Source organism: Gasterosteus aculeatus, chromosome 12 (genome assembly GCF_964276395.1).
Source record: "Gasterosteus aculeatus chromosome 12, fGasAcu3.hap1.1, whole genome shotgun sequence".
Lineage (NCBI taxonomy): Eukaryota > Metazoa > Chordata > Actinopteri > Perciformes > Gasterosteidae > Gasterosteus > Gasterosteus aculeatus.
Genome location: NC_135700.1, coordinates 4243378 through 4267248, shown reverse-complemented (window position 1 = coordinate 4267248; position 23871 = coordinate 4243378). Strand labels below are relative to the sequence as shown.

The following is a 23871-nucleotide window of genomic DNA, read 5'->3' as shown; positions in this document are numbered from 1 at the left end:
TGAGTAATGCCCTAAATCAACGTTGCCCCTCTTGGTGCACACAGCCCAGTGTGTGTGTGTGTGTGTGTGTCTGGATTCACCTTAACACTGCTCTGTGAACAGCCTCCATAACAAGTTATGCCTTGTGCCGTCAGGAATGTGTCAGTGTGGAGTGGTCGTCCGGAGGAGGGGGACTTCACACATGACAAAAAAAAAAAACATGTCTTTAGGAATACGTGGATTCCCGCTGTAGGTATCGAAACACACGACATGTGTCCTGTGTATCAGAGTTTGGAAAAGTGTTTACTAAAGTGTGAATATCACTTTGGGACCTTTGTTAAGATTAAAACAGATGGCTTGGTGGTTATTCTGTATTTCTATGTGTTAAACGATAAGATACTCAGGTGCTTATTGGCGCTGACGTACAAAATGACGGATGCTGTCAATCGTGTGGAACAAGTCACGTCATGTGATGGAGACTGCCGATTGTACACTTGTTCAGGTGGGTTCAAATGTTTCAGTTACTTCTCAATGGACACAGATACATTTGAGATGTGTTGAACGTGTCAGGTCTGAACCTACATGATGAGCCACAGTTTCTCTGCCAGGTTCAGCGACAAACTGTTGTTTGTATTATTCATCAATCTGCCAGTTATTTTCTGTCCTTTTTGTTTGTTTAATTGGTGGCTAGTTTTGTGATGAAGGGGAAGGTTTGTGTCACTTTAACTAGACCAAATATGGTCATCTTAACACAATGACCGGACAGTCTATTGATTATTATTGGTCCTCAATCATTCTTAATCAATTCATTCGTCAATGGTTACTGCATCTTTAATAACCACAGGTTGAATGTCGACGTAGATTTTCGAGTTCAGATGTGTTAATTAACACCACTGAACAAGTGGAAAAAGACTGCAACTAAATCCCTTTTTTTCCCCTTGGAATGATACGGTAATATTCAATATATGGTGATTACTACGCAGGATGAATGAAGCTCAACGAGGGGTACAGTCGTGGTTTTCAACCGTCATTTGTCTTCCCACTTCTTCCTCCCCCTCCGTGGCAGAGTGAAAGCTCTGATGATTTTAGCCATTAGAGGCATCTGCTAATCCACAAATTACACAGCAAGTTTAAACAGGTACACCTGGTGTGCTCCACCTGTGGCAGCTTAGGGAGGAAGGGGGGGGGTGCCAGGTTGAGACACACTTTAAAGGGTTCAGTAGAGTTACAGAAGTGGACCAAAAAAGACTTCTCCTTCCTGTTGAACCTTCTGACTATCAGCGGAGCGGCTGTCCTTGTTTGGGGACGTGCAGGGCTGCAGCGGCAAAGGAAGTCCGGCAACGTACAAACCCTCTCTGCTCACAGACGTTTCAAAATAAACTCCTTTTTCACACTAAACTTCTGTTATGTCAAGAGCATTATAGTAGTTTAGGGAGTAGCGTTTCCCTGGGCGAAAGATCGCCGTTTGGTTCATTCACAATGACGTGGAAACCCGTGCTGATGCACAGGAGAACGCGGCTTGTGCCTCGTGTGATGCCATAATGAGTCACCATTGTTGCGTAGCTTGCGTACTTAACTAACGCCGCCTACGTGACTTACGTAACCAACAAACCTAATTTAGCCCAAAACGATCTCCTCCCGCGCTGCAGGGGCTCTGATCACTGCTGCTGGACATGTACTGACACAATGGGCGGGTAACCCGTAAGGTAACTGAGCTAGGGCGGGCGTGAGTGTTACACGTTCCACTTGAGACCCCCCCCCATTTTTCCCAGTGCGGATCTCAACCTGACAACCCTCCAATCAAAAAGCCGCCTCTCCAACCTCTAGGCCGGCCGCATTTCCTGCCCCAGCATTCAGAGATTTGCGGAGCAGCCTTCGCTAACTGACAAAAATGCCACTAATGGCCCTTGAAGTTGAACGTTAAAACTGCATCACTTTCCGCGGGAGATCAAAGCTGTTCTTATTTGTGAAAAGCCCCAAAATGTTACGAGGTTACATGTATGGATGAGATGCAACCCGTCGGGGCATGTAACGCTGGGTTGGAAAGCCCTCCACTCCCCTGCGGCCGTCCAGGCAAGTAGATCTGCTTACCGGGCCTTGTATTTATTCCATACCTAAGGGATGCATACCAAGTACAGCCCCAGACCTGGCCCGGATTAGGTCTGCACGGCTTGTCAGATCGCTGCTCCCTCGGCTGGAGCGCAGCAGACGGATTCGCACCCCGGGGGTCGAGCGTGGAAGCCGCAGCTAAAACCACAGCAAATAAACTCCATGTGCAGAACAGGTCACGCTGCCTACTTACATGTCTGTCATTAGCCTTCCTGCAGGGAAGAGCCAAACGGGCTTGAGTATTTCAGCAGATGAGCAGTTCTGGCAGAGTTACAAACTATTTCACACTTCCTATATTCGATGAAGCCAAGCGAAGCGCTTCTCGTGCCGACAGTTGCACTTTGTCATTGGAGTTGTTCTTGGGTTTGACGATGCGTTTAGCTCATTTAGGTGCGTTCATATCAGATGTGCGACCTACTTACCTGACCTACCTGATTTAAGGACACGCCTAGATTTATTTCTTGGCTTTCAATTCGTGATGAAAATGCTGTTAAAGCCCTGAAGGGATTTAAAATGCGCTTGGTCTTAAATCACTGCTTCAGTTGCTCCGGGCACCAAACAAACAGGAGACAGCGCTGTCCTTTGCGTAACCAAGACTTATTTGACCTCACTTGCAAACATTACAAATGCTCATAACAACATACGTTAACTTGACTCCATTGTGTTTGAAACTTTTGAACTGATTCTATCCACAACAAGAAAACACTGCATACACATACTAAGTCGATTTCTCTGTAGAAAGTATGTTTGTTTCAAAAATACACTACACATGATGATAAGTGAGTCAGAATGGGGTCAATAAAACAATGGGGGGGGGCATTTTGATCAAATTTGTTGATATCTTTGTTAATATGATCTAATATGTTGCATAGGTGAAACACATCTTCACAACATCTCTGAACCAGCGCTGACATCTCTATGTCTTGTTTTGAAGTCTACAAATAAATATTAAGCAAAGCCAAGCAGACAATAATTACCTTGTAGAAGCCGTAACCACAAGTTATTCTGGAAAAACGTTTAAGATGTAAATATTGGACATGCATGAAAATGACAAGAGATATTGCTCATTAATTTGTTAAGGAAATGTACTAATTCTCATTCTATAAACACTGTTTGCTATTGCTTCAAATAAGTGCCTCTTATTGATATAAAAGTAGTGCCTTGTAGCTTCGGTTGGCTTTGTTTTAAAGTGAACTGGCTGGTAACTCTCCCCCTGCTGACTATCTTATCGTGCAGAAACTGCACAAGAAGGGGAGCGTTTTTTTCTGTGTGTGTGTGTGTGTGTGCATGTGTGCGTGCGTCTATGTGCATGCCACGTGTTGTCTAAGTGTCGGCCTGCCTTTCCTCACTTTAGTTGACCTTAAAAAAGGCCAAAAGAGGAGCTATTACCTCCCCGCTGCCTGCAAACTGTCCGTACCAGGCTCCAGCCACCACGGCAAATGGCCCCAGGTTTACCTGTCGTTCCACGCCATTATTCATTAGAGACCCTCTCACTGGGTCACTGGAAATCACAAAGAGAGCAGAGAGACTGCTTTAAATTGGGAGGAGAGGAAATCTATAGCGGGGAAAAGATCTCGACATGCGACGGGGCTTTTGACAGCCTGAATATCACAATTGCGTATTACGACATTTCAGGATTCATTTGTTTCCCCCGTGCTGGTGTGTGTTAGGCAGCCACGCAGCAGTCGGTGCGCGATTATGTGTGAAGGAGATGGAAAAACGATGGAACAAGAAAAAGTGAGGAGGGCGCTCTCACCGTGCAGCATGAGAGGAGGTCAAGGCTGCTCGTGTGTGGGAGGTGCGGGGCTTCATACAATTTTTGTTTTATATAAAACAGCATTAGTGATAGCAGAGCTGTCCGCTGAGTGCACTTCACATGCTAAAAGAAGAGCACGGGATATTAGAGCTTACTATGAATATATTCTTCTCTCTTTAGTTGGCAGGCAAAGCAGAAGACACAAGGTAATTGGGAGCGATACTAATGGTACCAAGCTCAGTAGACATATGGCAAATAGTACACAAAGAAATGCTGAACAAGGTTGGTGGATATCAGCTTTAATGACTGGTTACACACATGGAATCCTCATTTATCTCTATCTTTGCTGGCCAGAGTTTCAATTACACTCTAATTTCTGGAGGGAGCCTTAACTTCAGGGCTGCTGGTGGGATAGTGACCCCCAACATGCTTTGTTACAGAGGACCATTTAAGAAGACGTCATTGGAAAAGGTCTGTAACATTAGATGAACGATATACTCTGTTCAAAGACCTTTTTTCCACGGAGAAAACCTTCTGTGGTTTTTTGGCTCTTCTATCAATAATGAAATACTTTCCAGTTGAGATTTAACTTGTGATATTGCAACACCTACGCCGACCTGTGATGAAGGAACATCTGTGTGTCCTCACACACACACAGAGATATAGGTAGTCTCTTTGACGTCAAACACAGGTTTCTGAATAGTGCAAAGTAGGAGACTCTGGCCTTCACCATCTGAGCACAAAGACAAGCTCCAATTGGCCGAAGAGTTTGATAAATGAATTCCCAGTACAGCTGTTAGGATGTGAAATTCAGCTAGAGACCAAAAGTGTTTTTTGGCACTTCCAAGTTGGCTTTGTCTCCACGGCCGTAGCAGCCAGTCTCCCCTCGCAGGCTACTGAACGGTTCGTTACGCTCTGGTTCACACAAAAATATCGTCTCTACGTTTCAATCCGTACGGACGTTATGTGCCGGTAAGGCTTTCCTTCATGCATTTTTGTGAAATTGCGTTGGATTATCTGCTGTGTGGTTTACTCTTCACCAATGTTTAGGAAAACGTCACATTAGTGGGCTAAAAGAGACTTAAAGGAAGGCTCTAATTGGGACTCCAGGAGCAGCAAAGACAATGTGAAACGTCCTTTTTCTGCCACTAACCAACTCCAACGCTAGTTTCCAAGCGCTGACACCTGTGGGCTCCCTCTCTCTGTCACACACAGGTTACGTGCTAAGCTGTACTTTAGCAGTCAGATAATTACCAAGAGTGCGATTGACATGCTCCCGATGCACTTGGCAGAGCCAGGTTTCACTAAAATAGTTGAATATAATTAAAATCACATAATTACTCGGATAAATGTCAAAGAAGTTAGACGGCAGAGACGCTAGCGTTGAACAGTCCCTAAAACGTCCTGAATGGTAATCCTATAATAGATTAGCACAGTAGCAGAAAGGGGCGCGATGACACGACCAGCCATGGCCGCTAGCAGCCATACCTGTTGTTCTTCTACCTCATATGTCAAAGACATGTAGACATGAGGATTGGCTTTGTTTGGACCAGAAACTGAAACAGCATCAACAATGTGTGTAGCTGCTAATCTTAGTGGGGATGGTATTTACATATGGATTTTCACTTTAAATGAAGGGGAATTGTGGAGTGGATGGTATAACACACCGCTGAGGTCATGCCCAAGGCATTTACAGTCACTACAAGATGTCAGTGTAATGTGGATTTGAGTTCCTTGCTTCTGGAACACAGATCCACAAATTGATTTTGCCTTTTTTTGGTTCATCAAAGGTAGCTGGCAAGCAGGAGTGAAACTAGCTGGATAGTGGTTTGTTGCTGCTCACTGCTCTATGAAGATAAACCAACAGAATCTCACAGAAATATGTGAGAAGAACCACAAGCTTTAGGCAGCAAAACTACTCCCGTTTAGGAAAAACATCTTGTACGCAACTTCACTGTGACTTAACAACACTCCAGGAAGCAAATACCAGTCTCTATTCCCTGTCTTGTGGTTAAAAGTCGTGTATTACTTAACCCATCCACGTCCACTATAAAAAAGGATCCTATCTGACTTTCCTTTAGCGTTGTTTCTACAGGAACAACACATTCAGGTTCATTTCACGTATTTCTGTGAAACCAGGTTCGGATAAACACAATTACAGGGAAAATGAGCTCAGTAGTGCAGAAATCCCTCCTTTGACCACGGTCTGGGATTGATCAGCTGTGGGAAACTCAATAGGAAACACTTCCAATCTACTGCTGTACAACTTCTGACAGTGTTGAAAGCCACAGACCATAAAGCATTCCGGATTCAACTGCAACTGCCATCTATCTGTCAAACGTGCTTTTTGCGCGACCATAAAACATATGAATCACCATTAAATGTTACTTTCCACCTAGTGGTGAGAATCACATGTAGGGTCCTCGGTGACAAGGACGTTTTTCAAGTTCCATCTCATTTGAGTCCGGCGCTGAGTTGTCCGGGGACAAGGACTGATGGGAACCAGCTGCCTACTGAAATGGTGAGAAGTCCTCCCCTCTAAGGACACGGGTCGGACACACCTGCAGGGAAAGGCATTAGCCGAAGGGAAAACAGCTCAGCAGCTCCGTCCTCCGCACACTTTCGACATGTCAGGAACTAAATTGTTAAGTTTAGTGATTTTAAAAACCTTGCATTCAAAATGTGCACAAAGGGGGGAAGTGACAGACGTCTTTCAGCTAAATGTGCCTCCACTCACTTAACGCCAAGGTGTAGCTTTCATGCTGCACCGCACAATGAAACATAATACATAATATCTTTCCGACAGAAAAAAGTCGTTAAAATACTTTGTGAAAACTTCTGAAATTATTTTGGGGCTCAAGGAACTAGAATAGTAACTAATAATGAACTCTATGTCAATGACTTGCCCTGATGTTTAGGAGTGTACTTGGAGGCACCATACCAATTGGGACTTGTGTGGTGACCTGTACGTACGTACATATATACATGTATATATATACACATGAGCGGTTTAAGTGTATGGAATTCTTTTATTGGGAAAACTACGGAATGATGTGAATTGTCCCCCCGTCCCGGGGAGCGGCGACAGAGCGCTCCCCGGGTAGACAGATTAATAAAGCTGCTCCCTCTCCTCTCATCCTTCAACCTCTCATCCCTCCACCCTCTCCCCGGAGTCTGGTATTGATCGGACATGTCCACATTAGAGGGAGGGGAGATGCTTTTATGATAATCCACCCCCACCCCCCCCGCCACTCGTAATGGCTGCATTAGACACTCATCCCCTCCGCACCCGACACCTGGCCCTCGCTCTCTTTGGACTCACTGTTTGCATTACAACACTGTTTAATGGGCTCTTTAAAAGGGGCTGGGGGGGCCGGGGGCAGGGGAGGGCAGGAAACTTTCCAAGAGTTTCCAGTTAGACGAGGACCCAGCAAGGAGCCACTGGGAAGGTCCGGTGCGAGAGTGATAGATGGCACCACGTTGAAGTGGAGGGCGGAGGGAGCTGGAAATGGGGGTCCATTACTTATTACTGAATGCCCGCTCTGTCTCGCCACTCGGCTCACCGTCTGATGGACAGACAGACTCTGGGAAGTGGAGTGTGTTCTCTGACCGAACCCAGACAGAGAGACAATCAATAGCTCCTCCTCTCTCTCTCATTACTTTCCAGTCAAGGCAAGTCACATGATTTCTGACACACATGTAAAAAGTTTGTCCACAAATGTGTCGGAGCTGAACCTACAGATCCAGTGAGGACACCTGTGTTGGTCGACACTGGTACTAACCAGAATAGTGCGAGCACACCAACAGCATGACGGGCTCTGTGCATCTGCGTTACTCACCCGACTGGCTTGATGCAGCAGAGCGGTGGTGCTTCTCAAGATGCCTGGCTTAGGTACAAAAACACTAAATTAAAGGAAAGGAAGGAAAAAAAAAAAAAAGGGAGAAAGAGCCACCTGGACGCCATCAGTCTCAGCGAAGGTAAACATCTCCCACATTCCTTCCAGGCACACTGGCCCATAGGGGTCAAAGGTCGTGATGACAAACGAGTGACCCGGGAGCCCCGAGAGGCCAAGAGAGGAGCCTCTGGAATCTCTCAGCAGGGGGACGGGGGGGGGACACAGAGACACATTCAGCGGCCCAGGAGCCCCGGATAAAGGGATAGTGCAGTACAAGGTCTCAAGGCCACTACGCAAGACCCAACCTGTGGCTCTCCCGCTCAGTCTCCAGCATGGCCCTTACTACTTATTTTGGAAGTCAAGACTGAGATATCAGGGACCCTCATTGTCGGGTTTCACAGTGGCCGTTTACCAATATCAGAAAAAAATGTGATCTCCTCAGAATGAAAAAAAAGAAAGCAAGAGGGTTTCAACTGCAATTGTAAGACTAAGCTTCTAAATCGTAGCAGGAAGTCAGTTGTAACTCAGGAATGTGTAGTGACAATATTTCATGTGTAAGGAATGTGAGAGGGGGCTCCGACGGTGACGATGAGGCACAACTGGAAACTTTGCTGGACTCTTTCCAGGTGTCTGCCATGTCTGCCCCAGAATAAGTATTATTCATGTCTGTATTAAGCTGGGTGTTTGTAAATGATCTCAACATCTTTATTTCTACTTGTAATATTATTATTCATGGCCTTGGTTTGAGTTGCCAAGTTTTGGTGAAATCTATTGTGGCGATATTTGTCTCTGCGCAAGATATTGGGAATAGATGGTGCTTTATTTGTGCGTCTTCAAGCACCATAGACCCCCTCTTTTCTAGAAATCCCAACCCTGACCCCCACTCAAGATAACACAGACCTGGTTAGTGCACAAATGTGAAATACTGCTTTGAAGCCAATCTGAAATTCAACATGCTACTTTTTTGCAACACATTGCACGCAGTTCCCTACCAGATACAAGAATCCGACACTTGTTATGCCACTTAAAATGTATAAACAACGATCGGCCAATTGGCCAATATGCGTGCAACTCAGCTGATCAATTATAGATCAGCACGTAAGCGCTATAAAAAAGACCAGAGGTGAGTAACTGTTGATAACAGGAATGTGAGCCGACATAGTAGCCAGAGGCATGTTTTCAAAAATGTCCATCAACAATATTCTCCAAAAGTCAGTGTTGGTGGTTCAGTCACCAACTTCCGCGCTTCCATAAGCGCTGGTGCTGGTGCTGGTTATTTTAAGGGTTATTTTAAGGCAAATAATCTTAGGCCATATGCATGTAACCAGCCCATATTGACACGTCTGGCAGGCTTTTGTGAGAAAACACATAAAAAATGAGGATTAACCTTTCCTATCTTGTTGGGTGATCAATCACAGAACAGAGCAATGGCCCTTGCAGACACAGCTGCTGGCGATCTAATGCGTGCGCCATCTAGCTTTATTTCATTTAACAAGTTGCGTGGCCTATTGCTCCCAGAACATTCAATTCAACGAGAGGATCCAGGTTCATCAGCAAGGCTGTGTAGCTTAGCCCTACCCTGACCTCTGGCTTCTCTGATATCAACAGTATTTGAGCAGTTTCACAGGTACTGACAGTATCATTCAGTCCAGTGGTAAGGCTCTTTGCTTTCAACATCCTCAAGCTGTGTAGACGGACGACAGAAGGTAACCAGACACAATGTGAGTCAGACTGAGACCAGTCTTGGTGCTGCGACTAGAAGCTTCAGCCCTGCTTGACCTGTGACCTCCCTTCCAGCTTTCTTGTGCACCCAGACAAACACTCATATCGGAGAAATACTTCCTGAGAGAGCTCATAGCAACTCATGTGCACAATGACTCGTACGGGGACATCTGCTGCCTTGTCCTTCCCCATAAGGAGCCTACAGGCAGATGAGGCAGGAGAGGAACGAAGAATGGTGGATGTTCATGATCATTTAAAAAAATGGGGAGCAAGATCAAATACATCACCACAAAAAGGAGAGTTTCAAAACCGTGGTGCCGAAAAAAAATCTATTTTCTTTCTTGTTAACAAATTATTTAAGTTTCTCTTCTGGACTTGCAAATTGACCAGTACTGACCAAGCTTCAACCTTGAAGCCAATGAAGCCAACACAGAGCCACACAAACCACGCAGTTCCCCAAATCGCCACTAAAGGCGATTTGGCTCCAAATGTTGTTTAGCATGCCCAATCCAGACAAAGTTAACATAGTTAAGGATACTCCCCTTCACGACAACTGTCGCTGACAACAATGCATGATAGTTATGCATAATTAAGTGTCTATCTGCTTTTCAGTTCTGTGCTGTGTTGTACCACCACACATTCCAAGCAGAAGTTATCCTTTTCATTTGATTTAGTTTGGTTAAAATCAGCCTCCTACTTCATATCATAGGTGACATGAGCTAGGTCATGCACTTGCACGTTAGATGATTACTGTAACTGTGCCTGCCAGGTCCCCTTCGTGGTCTGAATAGGTTCATTTTTGGTTCCACAATAACAAGGTGGTGAAAGCCAAGACGGCAACTCAACAGCCTTAAAACCAAACCACTAACCTACGGGCCGGGTCACGGTGAGTACATCCACTTTTATAAGGTAGGTGGAAAAAGCTGTCAAAGCGTTTCATTGAATGCCCACGTAGTATCGAAATGGAGTGTATGGAGTACTTTTCCAGTAAAAAGTGTTGATCATATCCAAATTACGTACGGCTCATCCAGCCGCGACCAATGGCAGAACAGCATCGACAAGAGGCGCTGGCCTTTAAAGAGGATTTTGATGGGGAAACTCGATGTCTCCACCTCTGTGATCTTAGTGAAAACTAAATTAACAGACACACACACACACACTTCAGCAGGGCGGGGGCATGAGAGCCTGTCACAAAGCAACTCACAAAGGGAATAATTTAAACGGCAAGCTGGACCTTTCATAGTCTTTTCCCTAGTGTCATTGCATCCAATTGGGTTATGGATGTCAACAAAGGTGATAAAAGACAGAGACTTTGGCCACATGTAGACAAAGGCTGGATCTCAATGGGATTATTTTCATTGTTTCACATTTTTTACCTTTGATATGATGTTGTTTTATGAAGTATGTTTTGCAGAATTCATCCACCAATACAATGCTTTGAAGGGTTGCCCAGGTCCACATCCTGTGACAGATGATGCATGATATGAGCAGGGGTTGTGGACACTCATTTTGATTAAACCTGATCCTTAGAACAATGGCTTTACTGCATGGCACTTGAGGGTTTTTTCGTTGGTTTGGAGTTTGAAAGTTTGTAGCTCTAAGCTGCTTCTTAGATTTTATCAAATGTCTTTGCGCCACCGTTACTTTCCTGTCCAATATTCTTGTTTGCCATTTTAGAGATTTCCACTACTTTTGATTTGTGATTGTCCAGTGAGCCCAGTAAATAAGAATACAGATGCGAGTGCATTGACCATTTACCGTCCACCAGTACATCTCTGCTTGAAAGAGAACTAAGCAGAGATGTAGGCAGCAATTCAGAGTTCTGCAAACAGTTTCCACCTAAAGGGCAACTGGAGCCGGAGTTATGAGGCGGGTGTAGAAGGCTGTACTTTGTATATGACTGAAAAATAAAGCTACAATAAGTAACCTATACGCGAGGTTTTAGGGTCACGGTCCTGCAGTAATGGTTTTTGCATCAACTCTATCACACACGTGGATTTCACAGAAAAACACGTGGAAGATACATTGTGAATGTTTATTTCTGAATGATTAATGCACAGAATTATTTGCATAAAGAGATGCAATGGGAGAAATAAAGTTGCTGGAGAACAATGTTTTTATTATTCCAATTATTATTCACTCTATTGAGTCACATTCTCCTTATCGCCCTCCCACACTCAGTATACAGGAAACACAAGTAACATTGTATCTTTGATCACAAAGTAGGAGGCCTCAGACTGGACTGCAGACGGGTTTTTAAGTTGCAAATAATAGCAGACCAACCTTAGTTAGCGATAAAGACGTTATTATGTGAATTATTTTGACCACCACAGTCATGGAGGGAAAATCGGACATTGGTGGCAGCACTAATAACGGAAGTTTTTAAAAGGCAAAAGAAGATCGAGAGCAATAAAATAATCCTTATTTCATGATTACCTCTTGTCCCGCTTGATCCTAAACCCCCTGCAGCCATGCGAGCCTTTGGGGCATTCTCAGAAATAGGAGGTGGTGCTCGGCGGTGGGGGTGGCGGGGAGCTTACCAACAGGTTCATTGGGAGGCCTTAGCTGCTGGGAGCGGGACACATTGTGACCTCCCCTGGGCTTTGGACACAGCGAGAGCTTGGGGGAGGGGGGGGGGAGTCGGAGAGGAGAAGAAGAAAGGCCTGTCCGTGTCTTACTGGTGTTTAGATGTTATTAGAGTGGGCAGCATCTCTGTGGTGGCTGTATATCCATCTGCCGCTCAGGGCGGAGCGGTGGGTTCCTGTTGCCACCCTCATGACCTCAGACCTAAACACTCCAATTAACCACCGCTGGACTTTCCACTTTTCCTCTAAACTGTGGTCCAAACAAACACACCACTACATCTGACCCCCGCTCACCCTGCCTCTATTCCATCTTTGATCTGCTGCGTCTTGCTCTGACTTACAAGAGGGAACATCGCTCCCTTTTAGCCAAGAGCAGATTCTGGCCAGGAAACACATTCCCCAGCGCTGGTGCAATCCATTTTTTAAGATCCAGAACAAGCAGAAATAATAATTATATATCCAAGAGTTGCTTTGCGCCGACATCTTTGTTTGCACACACTTTAGGCTGATATTGGCGTTCGCTACCACTAAACAACCAACAATTGTCTTGTTTTGGAAGCCAGACCAAGATTACTAAACGTCAAAGAAAATGCATTATATACCATTGTTTGGCTTCATACGACACAAATTGGAGAAAACACAATTGCAGCTCAAAATAAGCATTGCTACACAAGACGAGCTGTTGAAACTGCTGTGCTTTTAGTACCTTGTCAGTTCATTAAGTACCTTGGAAAGTGTGCGACAACAATCCCACGGTAAAAGGCATTGACACATTACTGTGCAAATCGCTAAATGCGCGTGTCCATCGGCACCCCGGCGGCAGTCGACCTGGAGCGTGAAAACAAGCTTGTGCACAGTCCTGTCTCAGCCTGCTCATCCTCATTCATAACATGTGGTCCATCCGCAATCTAACAATACTCCTGATGGGTTTGATCAGTCGAGTCTTTGCAAGCTCTTTATGACACCACAAAAAATATGTACACATCAAAAGCGTTAAAGTGCTGCATTAACTTTTCTCAGTACTGGGATTGCTGCCCTGATGAAGCATGATGCTGAAACAACAGTCCAACCAACCTGCCAGCGTTTCAGTCTGTTTAACTTCATGTTATCTCTTTATTATGTATTTGTAAAAAGTCAGTTGAACAGAAACCAAGACAAGACCTGGTCGGTTACGTAAAAAAAATATATAGAATTTTTTTTTTCTCTGATCTGAACCAAATAAGCCCAACTGCAGCAACGAAAGCCCCTTTATTATTCCTACTTCTACCATGATTCATTGAGTAGCCGATAACAGCAAAGATCCGAGGTGTTTTAAGGTGTTGCGTGTACTATTTTCAAACATGCACCTGCACCCAGAGGATCTTATTGGCATGTTTCCTGCCCAAGACAGTGCAAATAAGTCCAAGTCCCTGACGGTAAATTGTAGAGTGTTATTTTTGTGGGTTTATAAGTGATTTGCCTTCTGGAATAGCCTTTATTTCTTCACATTTGCTGCAACAATGCCTTAGTCTTACAAAGACCTGCTGTCAGTGTGGAGTTGTGAAATGTTCTGAAGAGCTGTGAAAGCTTTAACCTGGATGATGATTCAGATTACGGAGGTTTGCGCGAGGAAGCAGAACAGAGAGACAGAGAGACTGATCACTTTAGGGCTCGTGTGGTGGCGTGGCCGTGTCAGCGCCCTGTCGGGACTTGTAGCGGATGAGTTCTTGACACTGAGCAAAGCGGCACCCAAAGGGTCCCAAGCATGCCGTGGTGGCCTGTGTTGGGGTCGGCGGAGTGAGAAGAAAGCAGCGTTCTTCGCTTTGGTTGCTCTCTTTGGGCTTTTAAAAGATAGATCTGTGCAAAGGTATTTATTTAGGAATTAAAAAATGGGTGATGGAACTAAAAAAATTTCAACTCACGGATGTCTAAAAGTGAAGTAAATATATATAAATATATTCCAATGAAACCTGTTGAATCAAAAATTAAAGCATCTTTATAGATTTGGGGTTGGATGCAGACGCCTGCACACATATGTTGCTAAAACAATATGCTAAACGCTGTACCTTTGAGGACACTCCCTTGGCTGTGATTAGCTGTCCTGTGAAAAATCAGTTGCATCCAAAGTGATATCTTTTTGTTTCTTGTAGTAGTAAGTAGTGAGTGCCGAGGTGGTTAAACAGACCAACAATAACAAGAATGTTTCGATTGAGTAACTGTACAGCTTTGAATTACAGCTCGGCCCAAGACGGCCTCACTGAGGCAATTTGAAATGAATACAGCAAAGGAGAAAATTGGATTGTGAAAGCTGTTTTACAAGTCTGGGCTGATCGATGCTCACACGGCGCGCACACAGAAAATCTTCTCCGAGGCTATGATTTCAACATAAGAGACGAGAGGTGCCTCATTAGGAAGGCGGACGTTGCAGAACTGAAGTCTTCAAAAACATATCAGCGCGCAAAACCCATTTGAGGGAACGTTTGCAGGACTCGACAAAGCCAATTTTGACTCTCTTTTTTTTTCTTTTCCCACTGCAGGTTGAGGCGAATGTGTTTCAGGTCTTCCACGTGCGCACACACGGAGACGTGGAAATCCCAGGAGTGACTGTGTGTGTGTGTTTTCGCTACGCGGCACAGCCTCTCTTCTCGACACTGACCCGCTCGCACAGGGCCAAGAAAAACGGGTCGACTCCCAGAGACAATCAGGACGGAAAGGATGTTTCTCGTGCTCACACTCAAACACGCACGCAAACAAATTGTGTGTATCCCCCTGCCAATCAAGTCTCACCCCTGTGTGTTGTCCTTATTGGTTGTCAGCAGCAGTCAGTCGGTAGCGCACAGAGTTACATTTATAATGCAAAGCTCACATGACTGACGTCTTTGTGACAACATCTTGGACCAAAATGAACTCCCGCTTCATCTTTTTCCCCCCCGAAATTTCGATGTCACTCACTCTCTCCCTGTTTTTCTGCTTCCTTAGTGAAATGTGAGACTCTGGCAGCATTCCTTTCTAAATAGCCTCTGCGAGGGTGAGGCTGCGTGTGTGTGTGTTTCAGAAAGAGAGAGTGCTACAGATAAAGAGAGAGAGGGAGATGGTGTTCGGGGAGAACACGGCTGTATTTATGAAAAATAAAAGCCAACATGTTTTCCTCATTATTCATTCCACGTCTCTATTTAGACACACGGAGAAGAAGAAAAGGAGGGCGGCCCACTTGATTGACCTGGAGGCTGACACAAGCTGCAGCATGGCTCACCAGTGTCTAAGCAGGAAGGCGTTTATGTAAAAGCCCAAACGTGTACGCCCATGCGAGGAGCCGCGGCGGCGTGGCGTGTCGGCGGCGCAGCAGCTGACGAGTCCGCGGGGACGGCGGGCGTTAATCAGAGCAAGATGTTTATTTTCATCTCTTTAATGATCAGGATGGACCCGCTCCACACCGACACCGATATGTTTCCCAACCAACATACATCTGTTTGTGTCATGATCAATCCGCTCTGACACATGCAGGTCCCATCAGTCAACCCGCCCCCCCCCCCCCCCCCCGCACCCGCCCGCCTCTTTTTCCCCAGAGCAACACACACACACACACACACACAGACACACACAGCTGGGCCTCCCCAACAGCCATCAGGCTAGGGGACATAATTATCCATGCTGTTTGGGACATTCCTGTTTGAGGGTTAGGGGGGGAAAACCCCTCCACCTCTTCTTACCCTTTGCATGCACGCACGCACACACACACCCACACACACACGCACACACACACACACACACACACACAGACTTTGATATGTTAGACTGGGTTATTTACTTTTATGGAAAAACGATTGATGAAAGGTTGTAACATGCCGTCACACCCTCCAGGTTATCAAAAAGTAAAAACACGGCACATTATAAAAACGGGATTATTTATGCCACTTCCTCTTTGTATAATACATTGAAGATGCCACAACTATGATTCTTTTTTAATTTCGATAGCATTGCACTCAGCAGTTATTGAGTCAGATGGGGGAAAGACATCTCCGTTGTGCAGTTTAATCCCATCCATGTTAAACGTGTTTAAATACCCCCGAGGGAGGTTTCCCCCCCCAGGTGTTTCACAGCATCCCACTTTAATCTTGGGATGGGTTAAATGCAAAAGGCCAGCATCCATGTGTGTGACTTTTGAGGTTATCCAACCCTTCATTTCCTTCTCTTATTAGCTATGTTATGTATGCATTCATAAACCCTAAACGTTGAAAAAAACAGTACGTTAAAAAGCATGTAGAGAATATCTGGTGAACATAGTGGACATATTACATTATATAAACCATGATGGATATTGGCAGTTTGGCAGTAATCATTTCACTGTTCATCTTGTCCCATACAGGACTAGATGGTGTTTGTTTGGAAACATGTGCTTTCATTTCTCTCCTGGTCAAACTTATTTTTGAGAGATCACTGCAACCAATATAAATATTACAATTAGTCCTTTATTTAATTCATGTTGATATCCATGTAAAAGTGACCACGTGCCCAATATGTCAGTGGCGTTTTCCATTTCGGTCGTCCATCTTTCTATACCGTGTCACTATGAGCGAGGAGGTGGGGCTAATTGGCAGACAGCAGGGGTCAGTGGGTGGACGGCGGCCGCGGAGGTGGCCGGGTGATGAAATGGGAAAAGCATGTGGAGATAGATGTGACTGCAAGACGGATCCAGACACTTCCAGATGCCCGGGCGCTGAGGGGCCGAGGGCCGCAGCAGAGCCACCCTCCCGGGGGATGTGACTCACCTGGAAGGAGGGCCAAGCACTGCCAGATGTGGAGGAAGCCGCCTGGGTCCCTCACGCCAAGCCCGTCTAACACTGTCTCGATTGTGCTGCAGCATATGCTTCCAGTCAAGGGTGAAAAATGCAGGCACCAGCACATGCCAGAAGTCTTTCAAGCATAGCCCAGCAGTCAGCCTCCAGCCGTACACCCACTCTGATCCACACACACACACACACACAACCACACACGCAGAGCAGATCCTCCCAGTCAGTGTAGTAAAGACATGTCACCACAAAGCAAGTCAAGGCTGGTTAAACTGTGAAGCAGCTAGAAGGGACGCAGTCACCAAACATCACACACACAGACACTGAACACGGTCTGTCTCACGGAACATGGCGAACCATGTCCAGAGGAAAGCAGCCGAGGGGGGGGGGGGTTAGAATGTTAAATGTGCTGTGTCTCAGCGTTAGGACACAGAGGCAGGAGTGTCAGCCAGGAAACCAAACAAATACAGATGCCACTGAATGAGCCAGACCGGATGATTTCATCCCCGTTGTAACATCCACTTCGTACTAATGCACCCAACCCCCCCCACCACCACCTCCACTCCCCGGGCCCACGCAGTCTTGATAGTATCTGAGACAAGAGTGAAATGGTTCAAGTCACAAGACCCTTTTTACAACGCAGGGGAATCGTCACTTGGTCTGTTTGCGTGTGTGTGTGTGTGTGTGTGTGTGTGAGCCTTGGAGACGTTCCTGAGAGTGTGTAGTGACACGCAGCTGGTGCGCACACATCTCTTTCATACGGAAAATCTCGTCCAAATCCCCCCCCCTCACCTGCAGCAGCGCACTCCCATTTCGCGCACACGCGCACACACAGACGGCCACCTCCGCGCCTGTAAACGTCCGAGGGCCCTTGGAAGGAATGCGCGTGTTGCACAATGACCTCATTGTGCCGTGATGTGGCTTGTCTGAGCCACGCTCTGTGGCAGAGTCACACCTGTTCCACCTCTGCCAAAGGGCTGACAAAGCCGTAGTTACATCAGTCAGCATTTAGAGTACATAGACACACACAGATGAGAGACACATGCGCTCACATGCAGAGACACACACACACACACACACGCATGCACAGTGCTGATGTGGCACTGTCTGTGTCTGCAGCAGGGTGGCTCCCCGAGCACCGGGATACTCAGTGAGCTTTGATAGGTCGGGATACTTTGACATATTTCAAAAGGGCTCCATTTGCTGTGACTTGTAGACTGTTTGAATATGCTCACAAAGGAAAACAGTGCACGCTCAAACAGGACAACTTGATTTGATTCGAAGAAAACGTTCCGGCATTCAGCATTTTATTATAATTAAATGTGGGTCTGGCAGCTTCTTCCTTCTAAATAGTTTCATATAGCTTGTGTCTGTTGTCCTGTTTGGAAACAAAGCAAATAACGATGATCGAAGTCAGCGGTTAGAGCTTTATTAGAAACTCTGGTGCTGTAAGGAGACATCCAGTAGTTGATGAACAGGAGAGTTAAACTAAATGTTAAACAATGTATCTATTTAAGAACTAGTTTCAACTATGTGAGTCTTCAAAGATTTTCCAGTGTTCAAAATAACAGTTGGCCGTATTTGGACTGCTTGCCTTGTCATATTGGTTTCTTAGAAACTGGGCTTCTTTTTTACTTATATTTCAATACTCAATAAATGTGACATGTAAATGATCATTACTTATGGCTCTATGTGAAACACCGCTCCGAATGAAAGAGTCTTACACTCGTTAACAGGCGACAGCCCAGTGATAGAGAGCCAGGGTCCCAAAGATGGGTGACCAAAAACAAACCAAACTCACTGTCACAGATAAAACTACAGGCTGAGGAGGATCACATGAACGCGTATCCATCAAGGAGACTCAAGGAGACTGCTCTTTGAGTCCCCGGTTATGTAGACCAAGCTAAAGCTAAATCAACGCTTAGCCAAGCACCTTTCTTGCCTCAACCGAGTAAAACCAAACGAGTAAGTGTGGTTGATTTTGGACTGTTGACATGTGTTATTCAGTATGTTAACAGAAACGTGCATTCTCAATAGTGATGAGCGGGAACGGACATGTCGCCCCAACACGACCTAAACTAAAGCTGCACCTACCTAAAAGTCACAGCGTAGCAGCGTCTCAACACACCAGCCCGGCGAAAGCACCACGGTACCTTCTGTCCTCCACCCGCGTGGATGCCTTTGTTCTGAGGTTGATCGGAACCAGGACCCAACACCGGTCCTACCGCCTGTCGGACAGAAGGAATAAGAGTTTGGTGTGCACTTGAAGTTAATTGACGTGCAAGTATTCAGCGGTTTCTGTAGTCTTTTGACTCCTAAAGGTCATCGATTTTACTTTGTGATATACAGAGTGTCGTGTGATACTGAAAGCTAATACGCTAACGGCTCTACACGTGCACATGCTGACAAGAGTAAAGCGGATTTCGGGAGAGCCCGTGTACCCACGGAGCCTTTCATGGGCTCAGTCGAAGGACGGGCGTGCTGTTATGGGCCGAGATCGGTCACATCCACATCCGGGAGCCACGACAGAGTCATTAAGACGGTTGCCGCAGTGTCATTTGATCCACTGGCTCATTGGTCACAAGGGTCCCCAGTGGCAGAAGAGCACTTCCAGGAAACCTCGGACACTCTTGTGATAAAGGCTTCGCTAGAGGGCCAAAGTGATCAGGGTCAGGGGGAAATGACTGCTGTTTGTCATACTATCACCACCACTCTGAGGCGAATCAATCAATAGCAATCTTGTGAAGGTCCATCTGGGAGAGCTTTTGTTGCTGCTGCTGATGCTGCTGATGCACACTAACGCTGATGGGAAAGCTCCATCGGCTCACCTTATGGTGTCGCCTTGAACTGAATAGACCGAATGAGAACTGGACAAGGCATTTCAGATTTGTTAGATTTATATGTGTAGAAATAAGTATAGGCACGAGTTTACCCATTTAAAAGCTCGTTATTAACTAAACCCATGACTCTATGCATTTACTGATGTTAAAGACGAGACTTTAAAGTTCAGAGTCAGCCAAGATGTGAACTAAGACAAAAAGGAAGACTTTTATTCGGCACAAATCAACTAATCATGGATTTGTTAATCTCTGACGTCTCTGAACAGGAAACCCGTTTCATCTCAGCCACATATCAGCACAATAATTTATGTTTTCCGATTGTTAACTTGACTTTGTGTTTAGAGAACAAATCTACTTGGTTGGGGTTGGAATACTGTAACGCGATACTGTAACAGTCATCTGGAAAGGCAGAAAGTAGATGGATGTGTCGGTAACCGTGCTGCAGGACGTGCTGGGCTTGGTGCATCAGGAACTGCATTGGTTTACCTGCTCACTAAGTCTACGTCTGCACCAAACCTATTTTTTCCGAAATCCTATTGATTTTCTGATTTTCTTTCGGCTCTCCTGTTTAGACAGACATATTTTGGCTCCCTTCCACCAACGTCCAGTCTTTCTGAGTATGCTGCAGCACCACTGCAGACGCTGACAGCGGCCAAATCTCGGGAGTTGAAACAGTGATCTGGGTACGTATAGAGAGCAAGGTGAGTTGGCACTGGTGCGGTGGAGGCTGCAGCCGAGCGCCCAGATCTGTTGGATTGTGGGATTGTGTCAGGCTGAAAGGGGATCCAGCACAGGGCAGAGAAACACAGCAGCTCCCCCTCACTGCTGGAGCACAGCGCTGACACCATGCCAAGTTCCCAGGGCTCCGCAGCGTGCACAAACACTTACACATATTCATACAGTCACAGGGAATTTACACTTACACAACATAACACACATCCATAGTAATTTGCACAGATGTGTAGGATCCACAAACAGACACAGGCTGCAATCTTGAATGCAATCACTCACTGACATATACTCAAAACTAAAAACAAAACGTCAGGCTCACACTTCAAACTAAAGCTTTGCCAAGTTAAAAAAAAGCAGCCTTAATATCTTACAACGTACCTCTTGGCGAGTACTGAACTGGCAAAGGAAAGAAAGCACTGACATTTTCAACATCAAAATGTTGAATTACGATGCTACTATTACTGATAGCATTACTGCTTTTGTTATCATTATTATCTGGAGGTTTTAAAGTGTTTATTATTTCAGTTGAACCAGGAACTTTTTCATTTGTGCAGTGTGCCATCTTCATTTTGTCTTAACCTTCAACATCATACTGACATTTACATCTGGACAAAACCTCACAGGTGTTCCCTTTATTATGACACCCAGGTTATTCAATTAAACAAAAGAAATATAATTTTTATCATGGGTATGCAATTTTCTCGCTTGGTTCTAAAGAGCTTTAATCAATAAATAAAAATGATAATTGTCTGCATAACAATGAAACTTTATTGAGTGTTTAGCAATAGTGTTGCCTAAAGGAAGCATATATAAATGGAATAAAATTGGTCCAAGTACAGAACCTTGTGGAACTCTCGGACTAACTTGTTTACATGGAGATGTAAATAAGACTTAAACTATTGGTTCCTTTAGTACCAATTAAATGTTCTAGTGTCTGTAAAAGGATGTATTGATCAATAGTGTCGAACACGGCACTAAGTACAACAAGAACAGAACAAAGTAATTTGAATTTTAACTGGTGCTGTTTCTGTGCTGTGACATAAATTCTGACTGACAATCCTCATGCAAACCACTGTTATGTAGAAAGTCACTCAACAGATCATGCATCTGGTTAAAGATAGTACTATACTAGTTAGCCATCAACTCTGGGCCGAGAATAGGTTTCTTAAGAAAAGGTTGGATTTCAGCTACTTTATAGAGGCGTGTCGCCTGCTAATAAAGAAAGGTTTGTGATATTAAAGACATGCTGACTAAAAGCGACGCATTCTTGTCGGTAGGAGAAAAGCTATTTCCGTTTAAATGAGGGGTTTTCTATTTGAGGATCGATCAGTTGCCTCTAATAGTTAGAATCCTCCCATTAAAGAGGTTGGTGAAGTTACTACCGCAGAGGTCTATAGGCATACACGGCTCAGCAGAGCTGGCTACAATGCTACAGAAAACCCTTGGACTGGTATTATTTTTCTTTGTTAATAATGAGTAATAAGCTGCTCTGGCATTAGGGAGGGCCTTCTCATATATTATAAGACTTTTGCGACTGACCAACTGGGATTCTTTGGAAATTGGTAGAACGCCATGTTTGTTTGCTTTCGATGTGTGACATTAAGATTCTTGATATTTAACAAGTAAAGGACTTAGTGGATATTGTGGAGGAAGAACACATTGTTTTTCAGTATAAAACAAAAAGACAATATTTTTCCTAACCCCAACCAAGGTTTTTGCATAGCTCTAAATGAAAGCACACACTGTTCTCCTGATGACAACCCCTGTGATCACCGATTTCTGTGCGATGTACGTCCCTCATCCAAACAGGATCAGCCATTTATTCCCCCAGATCAGTAGCTCCACTGCTGCCATGGTGTTCTGCAGTTCTTACAACTCATAACAAAACCCAAATAAACCAAATAAACGTTCCGTTGGACAGAATGTAAACAAACTGAGGCCCATTGTTCTGAAGAACCATTTCTCCAAAAACACAGCCACATGGCAAACAGCACCACATCTACCTCGCAGCTATGTTTCACTTTTTACCCTGACAAATCCATGACCAATCAAATGTCCAGAAATGACAGAAGAAGAAATCAGTCCTCTCTCTGATGTGCGAGACATCTTAAAATACTGTAAAAAGGGCAAAAGAGGATGCTATGGATATAGACTTCGATATGATTTCTGCAGCGTACAAGAATGATACATATCGTGGGCAGGAAGAAGGAATAACAAACTCATAGAGTTTCTTCCAACAGCTTGTGTGTGAAATGAGACACCGTACTGCCTCATAGGAGTAGACGGGAGAAGCCCCCCCGCACAAGAAAAGCCATGCTGGGATTTCTGTTTGGGGACAGGTTGGAGCGTGACCTGTTGGGACCCAGCAGGATGAGCTATCAGATACCCGTCCAGTCACTCCAGTTGGTGTGATGAGTTCCAGACTGGCTTTTGCTCCTTGTTAACCCCCCCCCCCCCCACCCTGCCCCCCCAAAGCCTGCCTCTGGACTCCCTTCATCCCTCGTTCACGGTTTTTTTTTTCTTCCCTTGTGTCCCATTGCCGCACATCATCAATACCCCTCAACTCCTCTGTCACACACCCCTCCCACACACACACACACACACACACACACAGACACACACCACCACCCTTCGCCCCCTCAGCGCCCCTCTGGAACCCCTCACTTCAAAAGCCTGCCAGCTTAACATGTCATTGATTAGAGCAGGAGGGCCCGGCGGCCTTTGGATGGGGAGTGATGAGGGGGGGGGGGGCTTTTCCCCAAGCTATCCATCACTCCTGGGGAATCGCAAACACAATCAGACAATCAAAGAAAGCACTCACGTCTCATTCACATAACACATTATGGCCTGCTGTGGAATAGTGCACAGCGCTCGCAGCGTCCCCCCTTTTTACGCAACTATCAACGCTAGAAACCGATGGAAACGCAAACTCTGATAACAGCGACGTTCACAGTGAGTCGCCGTCTTCCTCCCAGCATAAATCAATCACAGGATTGTTTTGTGCGATGGAAGCTGTCACGCACTCCGCACTGTGTGTAGGTGTTAGGTGGCGGAGAGGGTTGGTTGCGGCAAGTTGCACCCTGGGGTGGTCCAATAAACATGAGAGCCCGCCTGTACACCTGCGCACACACACAGACAGGGCCATGAACAAAAGTACGCTTACACTCCCTCACACACACACATTCCCCAGGTCGGACATGTGGCGGGCCACCCAGCGCTCGTGGTGCTCCTGCTCCTTTTCCTTCAAAACACATCTGGTAGCTCCATTATCACCCCACAGGAGACAAACTCCTTCCGTCTCTGCCGAATCCTCACTTACAGTCATCCTGACTGCACCACCTCTGCGAAGGGAATAATTGGCCAAATGAGATGTTTGCACACAGCAGACTGTGTGTGTCAACAACCTATTTAACAGCGATTATGCTGCGAGCAATGTTGGTTCAGTGCAGGTTTTCCGCCGCTGTCCTTCCTGCACTGCTCTCT

At 45.5% G+C, this 23871-nt stretch overlaps 1 long non-coding RNA gene across 1 annotated transcript in view; it reads right to left on the bottom strand.

Annotated features, from left to right (window-relative positions):
• Positions 1 to 17826: 17826 nt before the first annotated feature.
• LOC120809508 (uncharacterized) overlaps positions 17827 to 23871 on the bottom strand; it is a 45785-nt gene continuing 39740 nt past the window's right edge. Inside the window, exon 5 of the long non-coding RNA XR_013451545.1 lies at positions 17827 to 19044. This is a non-coding gene — a long non-coding RNA (uncharacterized LOC120809508). The remainder of the gene's footprint in view (positions 19045 to 23871) is intronic.